Genomic DNA, 20,687 nt, shown 5'->3' with positions numbered 1-20,687 from the left:
CAATTCCATTCAGAATGAGCTCAGCAGCTGAGGATTTGGATGAAGGATCTGGAAAAGTATAGGTCATTGCAGGGTGTTGATTTTATGAAGTGAATTTCCATGGGGATTTTTCACTTCTTAAATGCATGTGTTCAAACACCACTGCATTAATATTACAAGAGATTCTATGTACTTCTAATTATGTAACCATTTTGGAAAATGTTTGTAAAATGTCCAAATTTGCTTTTTGTGATATTAGTGCATAGGGTGTTTAGACACAATTAATTTCAGATTTATCATTTGAGCTAATTTTGTAACACTTAACCATTCCTTGACATAAGCATTTTATGCCATACAGTATTTTAAAGTTAATTGAAATTAAATATAATATTTTTTTATCATTTTAGAGAGAGGGAGAGAGCACGTGTAGGTTGGGGAGGCAGATGGGGGGGAGGGAGGGGAGAAAAAGGAGAGAAAGAAAGAAAGAAAGAAAGAAAGAAAGAAAGGAAGGAAGGAAGGAAGGAAGGAAGGAAGGAAGGAAGGAAGAAAGAAAGAAAGAAAGAAAGAAAGAAAGAAAGAAAGAAAGAAAGAAAGAAAGAAAGAAAGAAAGAAAGAAATCCAAGCAGGCTCCACACTCACAGTGGAGCCCGATGTGGGGCTTGATCCCATGGCCCTGAGATCATGACCTGAGCAAAAATTGGGAGTCAGACACTCAACCAACTGAGCCATCCAGGTGCCCTGAAATTAAACATTATTACACTAAACAATAACAACAATTGGAGACCTTCTAGTTTGAGAATCACTGACCTATATCTGATATCAAATGATCATGTTCTCCTTTGTACCTGCTTCTGAAATGAACACATACTATGTATTTTGGCCTGGCAATTGTCCTTAGAAAAGAAGAACCTGATTATAATCACCATTACTCATTCTATAGCCTGAGAGAAGGTGATGCAAATAAGGCACTTGTATCTGAAATCAAGGGTGAAGCATTGAGGAGCTGACAGCAAAGCTACCTGGACAAGTCTTCAATACCTGTTTATTTACTGCCCAGGGGCCACAGACACCCCACTAAGCATTGAGAATATAAACCTAAATAATATATTCTACCTTTCCTAAAGGAACTTAACAATTTTATGAAAGAAACTCATGTAAAGAAAAAAAAATAAGTCCTCTCATGGCCACAGATACCATGTAAAGTTTAACATAAAACAGAAGGTCATCAGTTTCTCCCTCCCTGTGTGCGTGCCTGCCTTCCTTCCTTCCTTCCTTCCTTCCTTCCTTCCTTCCTTCCTTCCTTCCTTCCTTCCCTCTTCCCTCCCTCCCTCCCTTTCCTGTCCCTTCCTCCCTCCCTCCCTCCTTTCCTCCCTTCCTCCTTTTTCCCTTCCTTCCTCCTCTCTTCTCTTCCTCCCTCCCTCACTTCTTCCCTTCCTTCCTTCCTTATAAATAGTGAGTGGTATGGGGATGGTGTAAATGTTGGATAGGGCTTCTAGAGGAGAAAACTAGAGGAAAAAGGCCCTCTGTAGTAAATTTCCTGCCTCCACAACATCCAGATCAAATGGGAGCTGAGGTTCAGAGTTTCACTATTCTAGAATCACCTCCTTCAGAAAGATAGCAGAGGCGGCAATAAACTCCAGAGAATTACTAACAACTTGGAAACCCATTTGTCATCTTGGAGGGGAACCACATTTCTCAGGTGCATTCAGAGAAAATTGAGGGGAGAGATTTAACAAATTTGTTTTCAGAAAATTTTGCAGACCCAGGTCTTCAGACACAAGGGAATTCATAAAGTATGCAGTACTACAAGGAATAAAAATAGACCACAGCAGAAAACATTATTGTGAAATTTCAGAGCTTTAGAGTTAAGCAAATGCACATACATGTTATCAGAGAGAGAAAAGAGATTATATATTATGTATTGGGAATCTCGGTGGTGTTGGATTTCTTAATAGAAAAACTGGAAACAAGACAGGCAAATATATCTTCAAAATTCTGATGAGAAATTATTTCTACCATAAAATTATATGAGGAGACTTAAAATATGTCCCCCCTCTTCTCAAGAAGCTACTGTAGGGATAGTTCCACCTAAATAAGAGAATAAATAAAGTGGAAAAGACACGGCAACAAGGGAGTCAGAAATTCAACACAAAGATCAGGGAATGGAATTTTCAGGATGAAATTTATGTAGCAGGCCTAGCAAGCAATCATTTCGAATAAATCCCAAAGTTCTCTACAAGAGATGACTCTAAGGAAAAAACATGGATATAATACATTATATGAGGTATGTGACCACATTGAGAGGGTTTTATAATAAAGTCAGGCAATTTAGGTGGAAGAATTAGTAATAATTACATAGAAAACTAGAAAAATCAGTTATTACCTCCAGGAAAAAGAGATTTAAAAGAAAAGAAATATAGTACACTACTTGGCTTAGCTGTGAATTTTTTGTGTGGCCAAAATAATGCAAGTAGTAAATACTGACTTAATAAAAAATTATGAAAGCAACTATTTTTTGAAACATAGCATTTTTGTAGGGGATGGGGTTAGAGATACTGGGAAGAATAGTCTCAGAGAGCTAACTCTTTATTTCCTAAAATAGGAAGTTAATAGATAATGTCTAAAATGGAAAAAGAAATAGTATAATCATGTTGTTTAGAAATATGGAGGTAATAGGAGAAACAGCTAAAAACAATTAAACTGTTATGATTTGATGTGTTATTTGCTTGAAATAAAGAAAAATTTCTGAATCTCATAAAGCATGTTAAATAATAATCTAAATTTAATCTAAATTTTAATATGTTCTAGAGCAGTGATTTTTTTTTAATTTTTAAATGTTTATATTAGAGAGAGAGATTGAGAGAGAGAGAGAGAGAGAGAGAGAGAGAGAGAGAGAGAGAGAATGTGAATGGGGGAGGGGCAGAGGGAGAGGGGGACAGAAGATCCTAAGTGGGCTCTCTGCTGACAGCAGAAAGCCTGACGCAGGGCTTGAACTCACAAACCATGAGATCACGACCTGAGCAGAAGTCGAACGCTTAACCAACTGAGCCACCCAGGTGCCCCAACATTTGTTTATTTTTGAGAGAAAGACAGATACAGTGGGAGCAGGAGAGGGGTAGAGAGGCAGACACAAAATCCAAAGCAGGCTCCAGGCTCTGAGATGTCAGCACAGAGCCCAATGTGGGGCTCAAACCCATGAACCACGAGATCATGACCTGAGCTGAAGTCAGACGCTTAACGAACTGAGCCACCTAGGTGCCTCGAGAGCAGTGATTTTAAGATTGAGTTGATAGGTAAATATGATTGCAGTTCCTCTACGACACATCCAATAGGGCCAAACTATTCCCTGTATTCCCTTCCCCACTCACAATACTACCCCCTCACAATTACACATGTATCTTTTTTCATTCCTTTAGCACAATAAAGGTGCCAGTTTGGGTATTTATTTTGGGCCAATAATGTCATGTAGTTTTCTATAAGATTCTTAGGTGGTATTTTTTTAATGGCCTTCTTCCTCCTTTGACTCTTTTTTTATAATTTTTTTTTTTTTTTTTTTTTTTTTTTTTTTTTTTAGAGAGAGAGAGACAGAGTGCAACAGGGGAGGGCAGAGAGAAAGGAAGACACAGAATCCAAAGCAGGCTCCAGGCTCCGAGATGTCAGCACAGAGCCTGATGCGGGGCTCGAACTCAAACCATGAGATCATGACCTGAGCCCAAATCGGATGCTTAACTGACTGAGCCACCCAGGCGCTCCCCCCTTTGACCCTTTTAGGAACTTCTGCCATTCAGGACAAATATTCTTGGTAATCCTCTTAGCTATAGCTCTCTAAAATGTTATCTGAACAGAAGTTTTAAGATACAGAAAACAAGAAGCGGCAGGGTGGCTCAGTTGGTTAAGTGTTCAACTCTTGATCTTGGGTCAGGTCATGATTTCAAGGTTCACGAGTTCTAGCCCCACATCCAGCTCTGTGCTGACAGCATGGAGCCTGCTTGGGATATTCTCTCTCTCTCTCTCTCTCTCTCTCTCTCTCTCTGCCCCTGCCCCACTTGTGCATGCATGCACGCTCTCTCTCTCAAAATAAATAAAAAACATTTAACAAATCTTTAAAATTAAAAATTAAAAAATAAGATATAGAAAATAAGCTGTACATAACCTGAACTGAGTAACTGCATATGAAAAGAGGAATTCTTCATTACACTATTTTGCAACTTCTCCTGGACATCTCATTCATAGTACTTAGAAAACGACAACTTTCCTGATTCAACCCCTTAAATGTGGGTATCTCATTTTATCCTTTCAGAAACAAATGACGTATATAGACATAAATATATACACATATATAAATAAAAATTTAAAAATTTTAAAATGTATGTATACATACACACACACACACATATGCATGCACACATGATTGACTTCTGGGTCATTTTTAAATACCTTCACACAGATTCTATGTATTTACTAGAAACTAAAGACATAATACTACTGCCACTTTCTCTTTATTTTTCTACTTTTTCTTTAGATGTCCACAGTTGCTTCTGGTTTCCCTTAGGGTCTTTCATATTAATTACTTACCCCATGTTAAATTGTAGGTCATGTTGTCCTCCGAGTACTTTTTTTAAAGCATATATAAGAGTAATATCTACCATATAGCATATTCTCAGCCATTGTGGGAAAGAAGAGAAGAAATGAGAATACTCTCCTTTTAATTAAAAGTAGTTTCAACTCTCTAAAATGTACTCTTTAAAGATATAGAGCGCATCTGAACCAAGAGAAGAACATTGCTACATTGACCTACTTTGTTGCTAATACAAGGGTCAAGTCTGTGAAATGGAGTGACTAGGAATCTGAAGATCCTATCACGATATCAAATCTTCATGTCTCTGAGCCTACTTTCAGGGAGTCACATTTGCAACTAGTAAATGCCCCCAAACCACTTACAAACTGAATCAGACAATTAGAACAGAAGCAACAACACAGACATGATCACAACTTAATAGAGTTTTTCACTTGTAGGCTCATTAATTTCAAAGTAAATATTGATTATGGTGAGAATTTGCAGAGGCCAAAACGAAATTCATTTTCTTGATGAGGCTGTCAAGGAACAAATTATCTAGCAAACCAAGTGGTGCACATTTGGGCATCTTCCTACTGCTCTCCAACTCAATGATAACAGGAAGAGGAATGCTTTTCATTGCCAAACTGATGTCTCATATTCAAGATGCTTAGGAGCAGTAAGAAAGCGTAGGCAGATATGACTCTTCTTAATTCCTTCATGTAAATGCATGAACAAAAAGCCAAAAAAGATACCACGTTTTAAAAAAGCATTTCTATGACTCTAGTCAGGGGTTGGGGTAGCCAGATTTTAGTAAAAGATAATTAGCGCTTTTCCTTTAAAATATTCATTCTGTCTGATCCAAATCTGACAGGGCTAGTAATAGACTGTGGGAGAGAGAGATCTTTAATAATATGATGTGTGAATTTATCTCCATATGATTGGATGCAGATTTTCTTTCTTGAGTAGCAATCTGTGTCCCAATTCTTCACAAAATCATTATCCATCTACTTCCACATATTTTGTCAGATGTTGGAATTTACTCATTATGCCTCTTAGCTGTTTGTGGAAAACAAACTCGTATTGAAACTCTTTATTGGTAAATTGCTTCATGAAGCTTAAAATATTATATATGAGATAGCTACCATGCATTTAGGCTGTCTAGATATCATAAAAAATAGTACATTATAAAATAAACCGCCTATAAGGAACCACGCCAGTGGAATAAGTAGTACATTACTTTTTCCGAAAGACACATCCAAGCTTCCATCAGTTTTGGGCTTTAGAAGAAAACTGAAGAAGCAGGTACCCAATTTAAAAATATTCTTTTAATATTGACCTATTTTTCATGTGTATCTCAGTTTTCCTGAGCTTGGAAAATTTTTTCTTATTCTTAGCTTTCGGGGGCCAAAGATTCCAGGAGTTAAGTAAATGTGAAAATTAACTCTGTCAATTCACTAGAAGTCAGTCCATCATTTAAAAAAAAGCATATTTCTAAAATTATAAATTATTATTCCTGTGGTGCCCTATTTTTACCTTCAGGTTCCTGCTATGTAATGCAGCCTCAGTCATTTCTTTCCTTCCTTCCTTCCTTCCTTCCTTCCTCCCTCCCTCCCTCCCTCCCTTCCTCCCTTCCTTCCTTCCTTCTTTCTTTCTTTTGCAGGGAGGGGCCCAGATACTGGCAGAGTGTGACTTACTACCACCTTAGAGCTCAGGTCAGCCAGGTCTGCTGATTCTCTTAATGTTTTCTTAAGTAACCCACAGGCAATTTGAGGAAATCGTGGAATACTTCATAATATTTTCCTGATATCACTAAGACCTTTTTGAGGATAACTGGTTTCCAAATGATCCCAGAATTAGGAAGATAAAAACAGAGAGGGAGGCAAACCGTAAGAGACTCTCAAATACAGAGAACTGAGGGTTGCTGGAGGGGTGTTGGGGGGGGATGGGCTAAATGGGTGATGGGCATTAGGAAGGGCATTTCTTGGGATGAGCACTGGGTGTTATTTGTAAGTGATGAATCACTAAATTCTGCATCTGAAACCATTATTACATTATATGGCAACTAACTTAGATTTAAATAAAATTTAAAAAATAATACATCATGGGGAATAATATTGCATCTTGGATGCAGTATTTCTAGATACATGTATTCTCTTTAGATTTGCCTATTTTTCAAAAGTACACAGTTTTCTCATTGATAGTGTTCCATCTTATGCAGAATCCTTTGAGCATCTAGAACTATACCGTATCTTAGATGCCTCTGCAAATAAATTAATGAATAATCATTTGTTTTTGCCTTGATATTTTTTTTTCTACAGAATCCCTTATAACCAAAAAAGAGAGCCTTTGCCCTGAACTTGTTTCTGCTGAGATTTTTCATGCAATAGGAAATAGCTTAGAGTTAAATTTGATATCAAGAGCTTGGCTGCTATTTTTTTTTTTTTTTGAATGGCAAAACAGCATTTCTGTTCACCAAGGGACATGGATTATAAAGCTTTATCATCAGCATGGTGAGATGTGTCTTTGCTTTAAGTGGCCACTTTCTATTTTTAGCTTTGCTATCATTTCTAAGAACCCTCTAACGGTAGACACAGTAATCGCTCACTGTAAATAAGAGATATGGCTACATCGACACAGGTGCTTAGATTGCTAGGTGACAACAGGAGACTGAGATGGCATTCATTCAAATAAGTACGATTTCCATGGAAATCAGGAACATGAAATCATTGGGAATTTAGCTACTTCTGTTACGTCATATCCTGGCAGGGGTTGCTGCCTCTGATGTCAACTTTCCCGTCTGTATTTAATATGTACAATTCTCATTTTCTTTTGTCACCTATGTACAGTTGAACTTGTTTTTATTATCAAATGTTTTTTGGATACAGAATAGCAGGTGCATCGAAAACTTCTGATGGTCACTATAATAGTAACAGTAAAAAAAAAAAAGACTCCCATTTCCTAAGCATTTACTATGGGTCAGGTACTGTCCTTACACTATGTCCCTTGGCAATAATATGCACAAACACTCTAGGAAGTCGTTGCTATCATTGCCCTAATTTTATAGGGAGGAATTTTGGCAGGAATTTTGGCAGCTCAAGGTCAAATGCCTATCGGTGGGCAGAAGTTATTATCTCCATTTTTTGTGAAGGCAATATGGTTAAAGAACCATTTCTTTTTCTTGGTGATTGAGTTACCTAAATGTGTTCTTCAGTTTTCTCACTTGTGTAATGGGAATAATGAAAAATTGTTGAGGGTTAAATAATAAAATTAAGCTAAAATAATAATACAAAGCTAATGATATATGTAGAACACTTAACCCATTGCATACTGCAAGAACTCACTAGATGTTACGGGACGTAATGATGATACTAATGATGATGATGACGATGACAGCTCCTTCATTTTTGATTGACCTTAGGTGCAGAATCCATGGCTGAGTATGAGCTAAAACTATCCCTTGCATTCCCATGCTATTTCAATATAGATGAGCAACTTGGCCAAAACGTGAAACACCATGAGTGTTTCTTTCTTGACTAGTTGACCTATGCTTTTTTAAACAAAGATTTATTTAAATCTTTTAAACAAAGATTTGCACTGTGTGCAAAACAATTTGCCCATATAAAATCTCATGTGATGCTCAACATGACCCAGTGATATAAGTGTTTTCATTCTCTGCCACATTTTACTAATAAACAGCAGAAACTCTAAGTAGTTATGGGATGTGCTACAAATCACAGAACATCAAGTGGCAAAGATGCAAATTAGAGCCAGTTTTCTGACTCTGCCCATGAGCTTTTCAGTTCTCCACCCCATTTAAATAGTGGAAAATGCACTAGTGCTCTGTCACTGGCTTCATGTAACTTTTCATTTTAAACTACTTCTGGATGCTCAAGCTTCCTTCTGGTTTCTAATGAATTTGTTATGTCATCTTATGAGAATGTTGTTAACCTTTGGCCTCAGGCTCTGATGATTCTTGACAACCTCTTATTTTTCCTCCCCTGTAAAAATTATTCTATCATCACAGGATGTCTGGAAAATTTAAAAAAAAAAAAAGTCCCACAATTCCCATTTTTTATCACTGGTGTTTCTTTCCTTTCTTTCCTTGTTCCTTCCTATTTATTCACAAATATTTATTGACAAATAGGTATGGACACCATATGTTAAGTATTTTGTTAATTGCTGGGAATAAAAAGAAACATTAATTGAATTTCTAAACTTGCTTTGATCTTCCTACTTCCTTTCTCTCTCATTTCCATTACAGAACTTATTTTCCCTTTGAATTCCTTCAATTGTATTGCTAAAATACTTTGTTAATTCATTCATATACAAAACATTTTTTACACATATAACTAATACAACATTTTTTTCTGCCCATCTATCTTAATTAATGAGAACAATCATATGCATGCTGTTTAAATTGTCTCCCCCCCCTTTTTTTTGCAGAGGAGTCCTTATTTATTCAACCTGACTTATATACTCTATAATCTACTGAATCAAAATCAACAATCTCTTTTTAAAAGTGGTCTCAAGGTCCACACTTTACCTTTATTCCGTTTAATTTAACTAAAAACTAAGTCCATCTATTTCTCAAAACTCTATGAACTGACTACCAATTTAATGCCAAAAGGGAACCATGGAAATAAAAGTTGCATTCCTATAACCACACCAAAGTCAGTCTGGAGTTGGACTTCTTTGTAAACTTGTTTGGTTAAAGTTGTAGACATATGGGGCTTACTGTTCACATGGGGGAGGGAGGTACAACAGTCATGCCAACTCCTTCAAATCCAGAGGTTTTTACTTTTTCCTCATCCTCTTTAAATTCTCATGTACAATTATTGACATTTCTCTATTTTGATAATAAAATTCTCCGATCCAGGACTAGGTCATCTCTTCGGAAACCTGTTGTACTGTAATGATTTCTACAGAGAGATTCTCATTGTAAGATAATACACCATTCATTTTCCAAGAAGAAACACATAAGAGAAAAATAAAAGATTAATTTAAAACGTCCCCAATTTAAACTTGTTTAAAGCCAGTAAGACCCAATCCTCTATGAGTGAGATGAAAGCTTACCTAAGGTCTTTGTAGTGAGGTGGATGCTGTGGGCAGGTTTAAATGGGGTCAGGAAAATCGTCCTTTTAAATTATAATATCCTTAAGAAAAATATAAACTGATGCATTCTTTTTTGCTAGGCTCCCTGCTAATCATGCAGTCAGTTGTATAAGCTACTGCTTTACTGAATTTATTCCTCATTCCAATGATGTGCAGTACGGTGACACCAAAAGTGTTGAATGGCGTATCTTTTAAGTGTAATAACATCAGGAAATTCGATCTGGTTCATAAAAATGGAAAAGAAAGGATCAGGACACACATTCCCTCCAAGAAATGGCATGTAGTAGAAATGACATATATTAGTTTTATAAGAAAGTTTCTTGCCTTGGAGAGTGCAACGTTCAGCTTGCATGGCACCATATACTGTCACATATGAAGTATGATACAGCTTAAGTAGCCAACTCTCTCATTCCACACTGCCCTGCTCACTTATTTATATACTGTAAGAAATTCTACATTCTACAACTAAAGGACCTTGTAGAAGGCTCAGAGGAGATGTATGAACCAATTAAAGGATTGAAAATAAGCCATACAAGGCAAGATGAAAGCAAGTGGGCTTTATTTGGCCCACAAACGTACACTTATGTTTTCATATGTCCATTTAGGTTTTCCATGTTTCCACAGAGGAAAAACCCATAAAACTGGAAATAGGCTACAGCAATAGAGATTTAGGTTAGATAAAAGAAAGAATGTCTGGGCGCATGAGGTCCTTAGACCGGTTCTGATGTGGGGAATAAAAGCCCTGATCATTGCTGGTTGGGATAGATTTGTTATGATACCATTTGAATACGAGGACATGAATCGGACAACTCCTTCCTAGCCCTATGCTTTTAAGAAACATCAGTTTAATATTAGTATAATTATTAGCATATGGATTTTCTTAGCATAAATAGGAAATATAACAAAATTGTCACCAACAAGTTACTCCATTGAAGGGTTAAAGGCATAAAAACTTTTGCATTTGAGAAAAGTTCATTACTTAGTGAATTTGATTCTTTTTTTTTTTTAAGCCATGATTTTTTCCCCCTCCCGGGTGGAAGGTTTAGGACTTTTTTATGTTTTAAAGAGGTGCTATAAGATTCTGTCTAAAAGTAGCCTTCTACTGGACATATTTCATACTTCACTCTGCATAATTATTATTACTTGAGAAGGTGATATAGTGTAAAGATATCTGAATTATGAAGCAGAGTTCCTCTGTTATCTCTTCCACTGGCTAGCAGTATGACCTTGGACAGGTCATGTTTGAATGTCATTCCTCAGCTGTCTTGTGGAAACCTCAGGACAGTGCTTCAAGAAGTGATCTCTTATGAGATCTTTCCTTCCTTGAAATTCTTTTGGATTAGGAATTCAAATTGTGAATTATTAAGAATTATGAATTCTTTTCAATTACGATCATGAAATCATAATTTAGGTAAGTCAGCATTTTATTTTTAACATGCTTAACAATAGATTTTTTTTAATCCTTAAAGGTAATAACATATCTTAATTTGTTAATGAATAGTTAAGATTCACCAAGATAATTCATTCTAGCATAGAATTCAGTAAGTTAGCTAATGCAACAAATGGTCACCTTGTACTGTGTGAAAGTTTAGAATTAAAACACTTGATTTCTTATGATCCAACTGTCAAATGGCTCTCATCTTTCATTTGTTACGTTTGGTGGTCATTTAATTGATTTGGAGATACGCCTGAATATTTATTCCCTTCACATGCCATCCCACATTGTTTCTTTAAAATAATTATTTTCATTTTTCAATCTTCGGAAATATAAATGTAACAGGATGCTATGCATTGCAAGTCCATTTTATTTCAGTCATTGCTAGATTTCTTACTTCATATAGTACAGGTTTAAACATTTAAGGTACCTTAAAGAGACTACAGCCCCACAGAAATCTAATTTTATGATTATATGAATTATGAATACATGAATACATCCTTGGTTTTTCATATGACTGTAGTGATTTCCAGCTGCCTTAAAATGATAATAACGAATGTCATTGTCATTCAGATTTATTTTAATTATTCACAAATATTCACACAAATGTGACCTAGGCAGTGAATCTAGGAAAGTCCTTATAAACTAAGTCCAACTCTAACATTTAAAGTGTTTGAAAGTCAGATTAAATACTATTTAGGATAGAAATAATTTTTGAAGTTTCGTGTGTTTACCTGTTTCTTAATGAAACATTTAAGTTGTACACTAACAGCTTGAGCTGTGGTTGAAACCGGTTTGGGGAACTACTGAGGAGTCTAATCTTAATATGTTTACATGCCACAGAATATTCTCTGGAGATACATCATCAAGAAAAGTCACTCTGGTGCTATCTACTCTCCCTGTTGGCAAAAGAAGGGAAGATAAAAAGAAATCACTTACCCCTCACACTTACGTGTGAGAATATGTATTTGTTTTGCATTATGCCATCTAACAGGAAACCTGGTCTTATTCATCAAAAAGTTAAGAGAAAAAGGGATTAAAATAAACTCTTCGTTCATGGAGGAAAAGAGTAAAATCTCTGTGGAGCCTGTTTTAGAATTGACATTGTGCTAAAACAATTTGACTCACAGTTCCTCCTCACTAAACATTTTCCACTTCTAACTTCACAGCTGAGCTCCACAACTTAGGAAATCACCACTCAGTGCAAGATGCTAGCCTTTCTGTCAAACTTTCTGCCTCTTCAAAGATTGCCTCGACATACAAAGACAGAGTCCACAGCGTCTTACCTAGACAACGAGGAGCTGAAACGCCCAGGCATGACATTGTTCAACGCTCAGGCTAGGCAAGAAGTCCGTCCCCGTTAGTTCCTCCAAAATATAAGTTCACGTTTTCGTGGTTGAGATCATGGCTCTATTCTAAGCAGTTTTACGCAGTGTGTGATTCTAACAAAAACACCCTCTGCAGCTGGAGGGAGCCTCAGTTAAAGCAGGAGTCTGTCAAGGCGTTCCTAGTGACTTCTGTCCACTAAATTCAGACTGATGTTTTGCGAAAGGGGCCTCCACAAGCAGGCCCAGATTGCCTGGGAAGCATTTCCTGCCTCTGAGCAGTGCATGTGAGAAAGAGTGCACGAAGCAGAGGGAGGGGGGCCGAGCACAGCCCGCCTGGGCGTTTTAGGAGTTCTGATTTTACACAGAACTGAAGTGAGTTTGTCAAAGCTCTTGAGGTGATTAGCTGGAGAGTCATAAAGTCGTAGAGCTTTCTCTATCCCACACTGCTGATGAATAAAAAAAAAAAAAAAAAAGAAAAGGAAAGAAAACAGATTTTTCCTTCCCCTACAGCATTTCCACTATATTAAATGCATGTGCGCAACTTAATCCAAATACCTTTGCCGTTCTCCTCTCAAAAGATCTCTTAGGAGAGCAAGATGAATTTAGGTGTTTTAAAAACGGTAATCCCCTAAACGCAAAACTTTTTTTTTCTTTTTTTTTTTTTTTTAACCCTACTTACAAGTCAAAATGCTACAGCCCTGCATACTGTACCTGACAAGATCTGTGAGGATAATCCCGAGAAGCCAGGAGATAGAACGTTGCCTTCAAACCTCTCCAATCCCAGGAATCCTTCACAGAATTAAAGTAGTTTCTGTCATGGCACATGCAGCTTTACCTCCAGTCAGAATCCTCCAGTTACACAAGCGCAGGGCTGGGAGAGCAGGAGACAGACTCCATCTTGATCCCATTACAGTCTTGCTGACATTAAGTACTTGCAAGTTCTTCCATCCAGCATGACAGAGTCCCTGAATCACATCTCCAGAGCAGCTCACGGTATCTGCACCCTTTGTCCGACACAAATTTTGTGAACTATCATCTGTTTATCTTTTCTGCTTTCTTGTGCCTCCACTGAATGACTTCCTCCTAGCCGCTTCAGGCTGGGAACTTGGACTACCATTTGGTTTTGATTAAAACCAGACAGCCAACTCTGGAGAATTTAGGGAATAAGCTAATGGAAACTGCAAATATGGCTTTAATTAGTGCATCAATTAATAATAGATGTTAGCTCCTCTTATAATAAGATGACACAAATATCAACGCAGAGGAAGCTCAAGTCCTTTCAGGAAAGAAGTTATACCAATTCTCATTCCTTTATGACCCAGAATTCTCTTTAGGGAAAGTGGAAGGAAAGGAGAGGGATGTGGCCTTAGGACATCCAGGTTGTGCAGAGGCCAGTGGAGCCGCTTTGTTGTTTATACCAGAGAAACAGGAAACAGTATCTCTGAGTTTAATTATCTTGCTTGGTTGAAATTGCTCTGTAATGTCTCTCTTCTACTTTATTTACAATAAGTGGATTCTCTTGTTATTTATGACCTAAGCATTTTTTTTTTCTGTGACTAGTGATTACATCAATCTGATTATTGGGTCTACGTGCAGCTTACAAATTTCTAGAGATTTCCCGTAATGGGAATTATGCGAACAAATCCAATTTCAATATGATAAATGAATAACATAGAGAAAGGTACAAGAAACACTAAACTTTTTAGCCTTAAGAGTTACCCTGTACGTTTCTGACATTGTAAGTAGTTTTCATTGCTGGCTTCTGTTTCAGTTGGCTCTAACTTTTATAAAGACTGACAGATAACTACATATCACAACGGCCATCTTTTTAGTATCCCCAGAGATAGTGGGTAGCTGATAACCTGAAGAAGTATGATGAGATAGCTATGATTTCTTTTCTTACTGGATAGATAACTAAAATCTCTCAGAAGTAATACAAATCATGGACTATTAGAGAAATATGAAATAGCAAGACAAAAAGACTGCCTATGAATTTAAAGACGAGAAGCATTCAAGTAAAAACATGTGGGCAGAAAAGCAAGTGTTAGAAGTTTATAGAAAAACATGAGTGATTTAAAAAATGAGCATTTAGATTCCTTTAATGTAACCTTCAACTACATGGCAAGAAGGAAGTCCATAATTTCATAAATCCTTTGAAGACTTACTATATTCATATTGAAAATACTTCCACTGAAACTATGCCCATTTACCGTTCCCAATAATCTTTTTGTGTGCTCTTATTTTTTTTAAGTTTATTTATTTTTGAGCGACAGACACACACACACACACACACACACACACACACACATAGCACTAGCGGGGGAAGGACAGAGAGAGAGAGAGGGAGACATAGAATCTGAAGTGGGCTCCACACTGTCAGCACAGAGCCTGATATGGGGCTCGAACTCACAAATCCCGAGATCATGACCTGAGCCGAAGTTGGAAGCTTAACCAGTTGAGCCACCCAGGCGCCCCCGTGTGTGCTCTTATTTTTCTTTTAAATATAAAGCATTGGAAATTTGTGGAATTATTTTTCTCAAAATCACATGATGAAAAGTGACCAAGTGCACACCACAACTCAGATTTTCTGACTCCAGATTTTGTGTCTTTTCCATCCTCGGAGAGTTCCACTGCCTGTCTTGACTCACACTTACTTGCTGTATGAAATTAGGAAGACTGAAACTTTCTGAGTTTCAGATCCCCCTTTAAAAATAGAGACAGCCCTACATAACTCACAGATTGGAACACAGGATTCGCTTTATATACACATATATTTATAAATTTATATTTATTTCCCTCAGGAAAACACTGGAGCAGAATGGAATGGGAATTGATGTAAGTTCTTTCCTAAAATAACTTGTTTATCTCTATCTCTATCTCTGCCTCTGGGCTTCTGGTTTTCTAGTAGACAGCAAGCGCTCAATAAATATTAGTACCCTAATTCTTAGCAAGCTTCTCCTCATGAGTGACATAATCCCCCCTTCATACAATTTTGTCTTGCCCTGTTTCCATTGGCCTGAGGAAACAACAAAACCCTATTCGCATACATTTATAAATGCCTTTGTAGAGATCTAGACACTCTTAACAGTAATTTTCTCCTTAACGTTCTCTTCTCTAAACAAACAAGACTTCATGCTTTATTCTATTATTGGAAGGATTACTTCCCAAATCTTTAATCACTCTTATTTATTTTTCATCCTTCAGTTGCCTGACTCCAAACAAATCTCAAAACTTATATTCTCATGAAGGCTTTACCAAATATGAGTATAAAGATAAATAATGAGATAATTTCCTAAATATTTAACATAGTGTCAGGCACACAGAAGTGGTCCAAAGTATTTGTCCCTTTCTCCTTTCTGCATGTAAATCTAAATACATCAGTTCCTTACATGTTTCCTTATTACTCTGAGCTAGATCACTAATAAAATATGGTATAGAGGCCGTTAGAAAGCTGAAAATAGAGTATGAGCATAGGAGTCAGGCTCCAGAACTAACAATCATGATGACCCTGTGCAAGTTACGAAAGTCATGTGAGCCTCAGTTTTATAGCCTCTGGATCTAAGGATTTTTCAAAATTAGAGATGATAGTCCATGTAAAGCCATTGTGGCTGATGCGGTATTCATTTTTAACTAGAATTATTTTCACCCTTTATTGTCCTCTCATCCTTACTTTGCCCTCTGTGATAATTAAAACAAACAAACAAACAAACAACTCATCAGTCTTTTGAACTCTGAATTAAATGTACGCATTTGGAACATTTTTACTGGTGGAGGAATTATGTATTTATTTTTAATGTTTGTTTATTTTTGAGAGAGAGAGAGAGAGAGAGATTGGAGTAGGGCAGAGAGAGAGGGAGGCACAGAATCCAAAGCAGGCTCCAGGCTCTGAGCTGTCAGCATAGAGCCCGATGCAGGGCCCCAACTCATAAACTGTGATATTATGACCAGAGCTAATGTCAGATGTTTAACTGAGCCACTCGAGCACCCCAACATTTTTTTTAAGAAAAGAGAATAGCAGGGGCGCCTGGGTGGCGCAGTCGGTTAAGCGTCCGACTTCAGCCAGGTCACGATCTCGCGGTCCGTGAGTTTGAGCACCGCGTCAGGCTCTGGGCTGATGGCTCAGAGCCTGGAGCCTGTTTCAGATTCTGTGTCTCCCTCTCTCTCTGCCCCTCCCCCGTTCATGCTCTGTCTCTCTCTGTCCCAAAAATAAATAAAAACATTAAAAAAAAAATTTAAAAAAAAGAAAAGAGAATAGCAGGGGTGCCTGGGTGACTCAGTCAGTTAAGCGTCCAATTCCTGATCTCGAGGTTTGTGGGTTCAAACCCCACACTGGGAATCTGTTTCTCCCTCACTCTCTGCCCCTCCTCCACTCTCTCTCTGTGTCTCTTTCTCAAAATAAATAAACTTAAAAAAAAAAAAAGGAATAATAAGGAATAGAAGTGATTGTGAAGATCAACTTTCTTCCCAGGCACTAGGACTAAATAATACCCACTGGCTATGACTGGCCAACTCCCAGGTGTCTTCATGAACTCTGAACCTCAACTTCTTTTACGGGGTTGCTCAAGGACTCTCATGTAGTCCAACAACCCCTCAGCTGTGCAAAGGGATCTATCCTGTGCAAAGAATGTTTTACTCTTTGTAACTTGAGTAGCAAGCATCATTAGTTCAGCACCCACATTTATCATTTGTCACATTGTGAGTGCAAGTAAAGTTTGATTCTTTCCATTTTTAGGAAGGAATAGCATCATTAGAATGGCAAATTCATAATTAATACATAGATAGAGGGAATGAATGTCTTCAAAGCACTTCAGAAGTATTCACACATATGCACTTAGTGTGATAAATGTAGGAGCACTTTGTCTATGAAAATCAATCCTCTAAAATCTGTATTTAACAACGTTGCCTGCGGCTTATTAGAGTTATCACATGTATGTCAAAGCAGTAAAAACAATATATTCAAGATTTCTAATTAAGTTTTAAAGTATTTAAAAAAAATTTTTAAGTTTATTTATTTTTGAGAGAGAGAGAGACAGAGTGTGAGCAGGGGAGGGGCAGAGAGAAAAGGAGACAGAATCCAAAGCAGGCTCCACGCCCTGAGCTGTCAGCACAGAGCAGGACACGGGGCTCAAACTCATGAGCTGTAAGATCATGACCTAAGCCAAAGTCAGATGTTTAACTGACTGAGCCACTCAGGCACTCCTAAAGCGTTTTTCTATGTGCTTTTTCCAATAGTTCATTTTGATAGACATACACTCACTTAAGAAAAAAAATACAGTTTTGTGGTTTGCATCTAATAATACACATGTACATTAGGGTTTTTTTTTAAATCAATCTTGTCAAACTTGTGTCAAACTCACTTTCACTAAACATTTAGCATTAATCCATAAATATTTATTAAAGGAACACAATTAAGTTTGATGATAAACTAACCAAAGGATCTGTCATATAAATTCTCCAAAACTAATTGTACCTGTCTCTTGGATGATTATGTTCATTATTTCCCTTCATTGAAAATTATTACAACCCAAGAATAATTATAAAGAAAAAAGTATCTTGATAAATTGCAAATAGCTTACACAATAATCTGAGCAAGTATTAAAAAATTATAGTTTGCACAAACGCAATAGTGTATATGGTTTTAGAAACTGACAATTCTCCCTGTCTGTCCAGTAGGGCCAGGATGCTGTCAGAAGCATGAAGATCCCAAGCCACCCATGACTTGTTTTAGAGAGGTCTGGGTGTGTCCAGCCAGTAGAGGCTCAGGTTGTTTCTATGTCACACAAGGAATTTGTTCCATGTGAAAACATAAGCTAACATCACCATGCAGCACGCTTCAGCATCCTTGCGAAGCATCATAATAACATCCTCATTTCACGGCCACAAATGTCTCTATATCTTCAGCCAATTCAAAAAATGTTCCTCTTCACTTTGGGCCTGGAGTTCACACTCTCTTCTAGCTTCTCTTACAGTTCTTTCAAATGAGGCCACACACTGTCTCTTACCTGCTCTGTGCACCTGGGAAAGAGGTGAAAGTGCCTGTGTCCAGGTGCCTTCTCTGGGATAAAATCTATGATCCACTTAAAACTCTGTCCGTGGAGAGTCACTCTACCTTACACTTTACCCCATACTCTAGAGTACAGGCCACATTCCCACCACTGTGAGAATGAGGGGGGGTCATGAAGTTGTTACAAAGGCTTATGTCCTTGAAGGAATATGCCTTCCATTTCTATTAAATATACTTTTTATATTTTCTCCTTTAAAATAGAACCGTTCGTGGGGAACCTGGGTGGCTCAGTCAGCTGGGTGTCTGACTCTTGGTTTCGGCTCAGGTCATGATTTCATGGCTCATGTGTTTGAGCCCTGCATCAAGCTCTGGGCTGACAGTGTGGATGGAGCTTGCTTGGGATTCTCTCTCTCTCCCTTTCTCTGCTCCTCCCTGCTTATGCTCTCTCTTTCAAAATAAATAACTTTTAAAGTAGAACCATTTGAGAGCCTCTGTATATACAAGTAAATATACTTAATATCTATCCACACATTCAACTAATATTTCTTTGTATTTATTATATTCACGGTACTGTTACGTACCTGGGTTGCATCATTAAAAACAACCAGATTAAAAAGAAATGAAATAGAACAAACAATTCTAAAATTTGTATGGAACCAGAAAAAAACCCACAAATAGGCAAAGTAGTGTTGAAAAAGAAAACCAAAGCTGGAGACATCACAATCCCAGACTTCAAGCTGTATTACAAAGCTGTAATCACCAAGACAGGATGGTACTACCACAAAAACAGACACATAGACCAATGGAACAGAATAGAGAACCCAGAAATAGACCCACAAATGTATGGCCAACTAATCTTTGACAAAGCAGAAAAGAATATCCAATGGAATAAAGACAGTCTCTTCAGCAAGTGGTGCTGGGAAAACTGGACAGCCACATGGAGTAAAATGAACCTGGACCACTTTGTTACACCATACACAAAAATAAACTCAACATGGATGAAAGACATAAATGTAAGACAGGAAACTATCAAAATCCTAGAGCAGAAAACAGGCAACGACTTCTTTGATCCCAGTCACAGCAACTTCTTACTTGATGTGTCTCCAGAGGCAAGGGAAACAAAAGCAAAAATAAACTATTGGGACCTCATCAAGATAAAAGTGTCCTTCACAGTGAAGGAAACAATCAGCAGAACTAAAAGGCACACTATGGAATGGGAGAAGTATTTGCAAATGACATAGCAGATAAAGGGTTAGTATCCAAAAATCTATAAAGAACTTATCAAGCTCAACACCTAAAAAGCAAATAATCCAGTGCAGAAATGGGCAAAAGACATGAATAGACACTTTTCCAAAAAAAAAAGACATACAGATGTCAGACACATGAAAAGATGCTCACCATCACTCATCATGAGGGAAATGTAAATCAAAACCACAATGAGATACCACTTCGCACCTGTCAGAATGGCTAAAATTAACTCAAGAAACAACAGATGTCGGTGAGGATGAGGAGAAAGGAGAACCCTTTTGCACAGCTGGTGGGAATGCAAACTGGTGCAGCCACTCTGGAAAACAGTATGGAGGCTCCTCAAAAAATTGAAAATAGAACTACCCTATGATGCAGCAATTTCACTACTAGGTATTTATCCAAAGGATACAGGAGTGCTGGTTCAAAGGGGCACATGCACCCCAATGTTTATAGCAGTGCTATCGACAATAGCAAAATTATGGAAAGAGCAAAACTGTCCATCGACTGACGAATGGATAAAGAAAATGTGGTATATATATGTACCATGGAATATTACTCAGTGATCAAAAAGAATAAAATCTTGTCATTTGCAACAATGTGGATGGAACTAGAGTGTATTATGCTAAGTGAAATAAGTCGGGCAAAGAAAAACATATCATATGATTTCACTCATGTGGAATGTAGGAAACAAAATAGATGAACATAGGACAAGGGAAGCAAAAATATTATAAAAACAGAGAGGGAGACAAACCTCTTAAATACAGAGAACAAACTAAGGGTTGCTGGAGGGGTGTTGGTAGAGGATGGGCTAAAGTGATGCATTATTAAATTCTATTCATGAAATCATTATTACCCTATATGTTAACTAAGTTGGTTTTGAATTAAAAAAAACATAATAAAGAAAAAGAAATGAAAGAACTTTCCCCTCAAGGAGTTTAAATGGGAGGTAGGGGATTGGTAATCAACAATAAAAATAATAAGTAAATTATGTAGTATATGGATAATTACTGGGGAGAACAGAAA

At 37.3% G+C, this 20,687-nt stretch overlaps 1 protein-coding gene across 6 annotated transcripts in view; it reads right to left on the bottom strand.

Moving 5' to 3' along the window:
• The window catches only part of DLC1 (DLC1 Rho GTPase activating protein), a 428,030-nt gene extending 414,318 nt beyond the window's left edge, over positions 1 to 13,712 (bottom strand). For 2 of the 6 annotated variants that reach the window (XM_043560345.1, XM_043560365.1), the window contains exon 1: positions 13,124 to 13,712. The gene's annotated coding sequence lies outside the window, so the exon portion shown is untranslated. Of the gene's footprint in view, positions 1 to 9,610; positions 9,870 to 12,370; positions 12,881 to 13,123 lie in introns of those variants that run through there. The other 4 variants (XM_043560417.1, XM_043560337.1, XM_043560328.1 and 1 more) reach the window with 4 other exon arrangements.
• Positions 13,713 to 20,687: the final 6,975 nt, after the last annotated feature.

This window comes from Prionailurus bengalensis, chromosome B1 (genome assembly GCF_016509475.1).
Source record: "Prionailurus bengalensis isolate Pbe53 chromosome B1, Fcat_Pben_1.1_paternal_pri, whole genome shotgun sequence".
Lineage (NCBI taxonomy): Eukaryota > Metazoa > Chordata > Mammalia > Carnivora > Felidae > Prionailurus > Prionailurus bengalensis.
The sequence above is the reverse complement of the archived record's forward strand: the minus strand, read 5'-3'. Positions and strand labels throughout refer to the sequence as shown.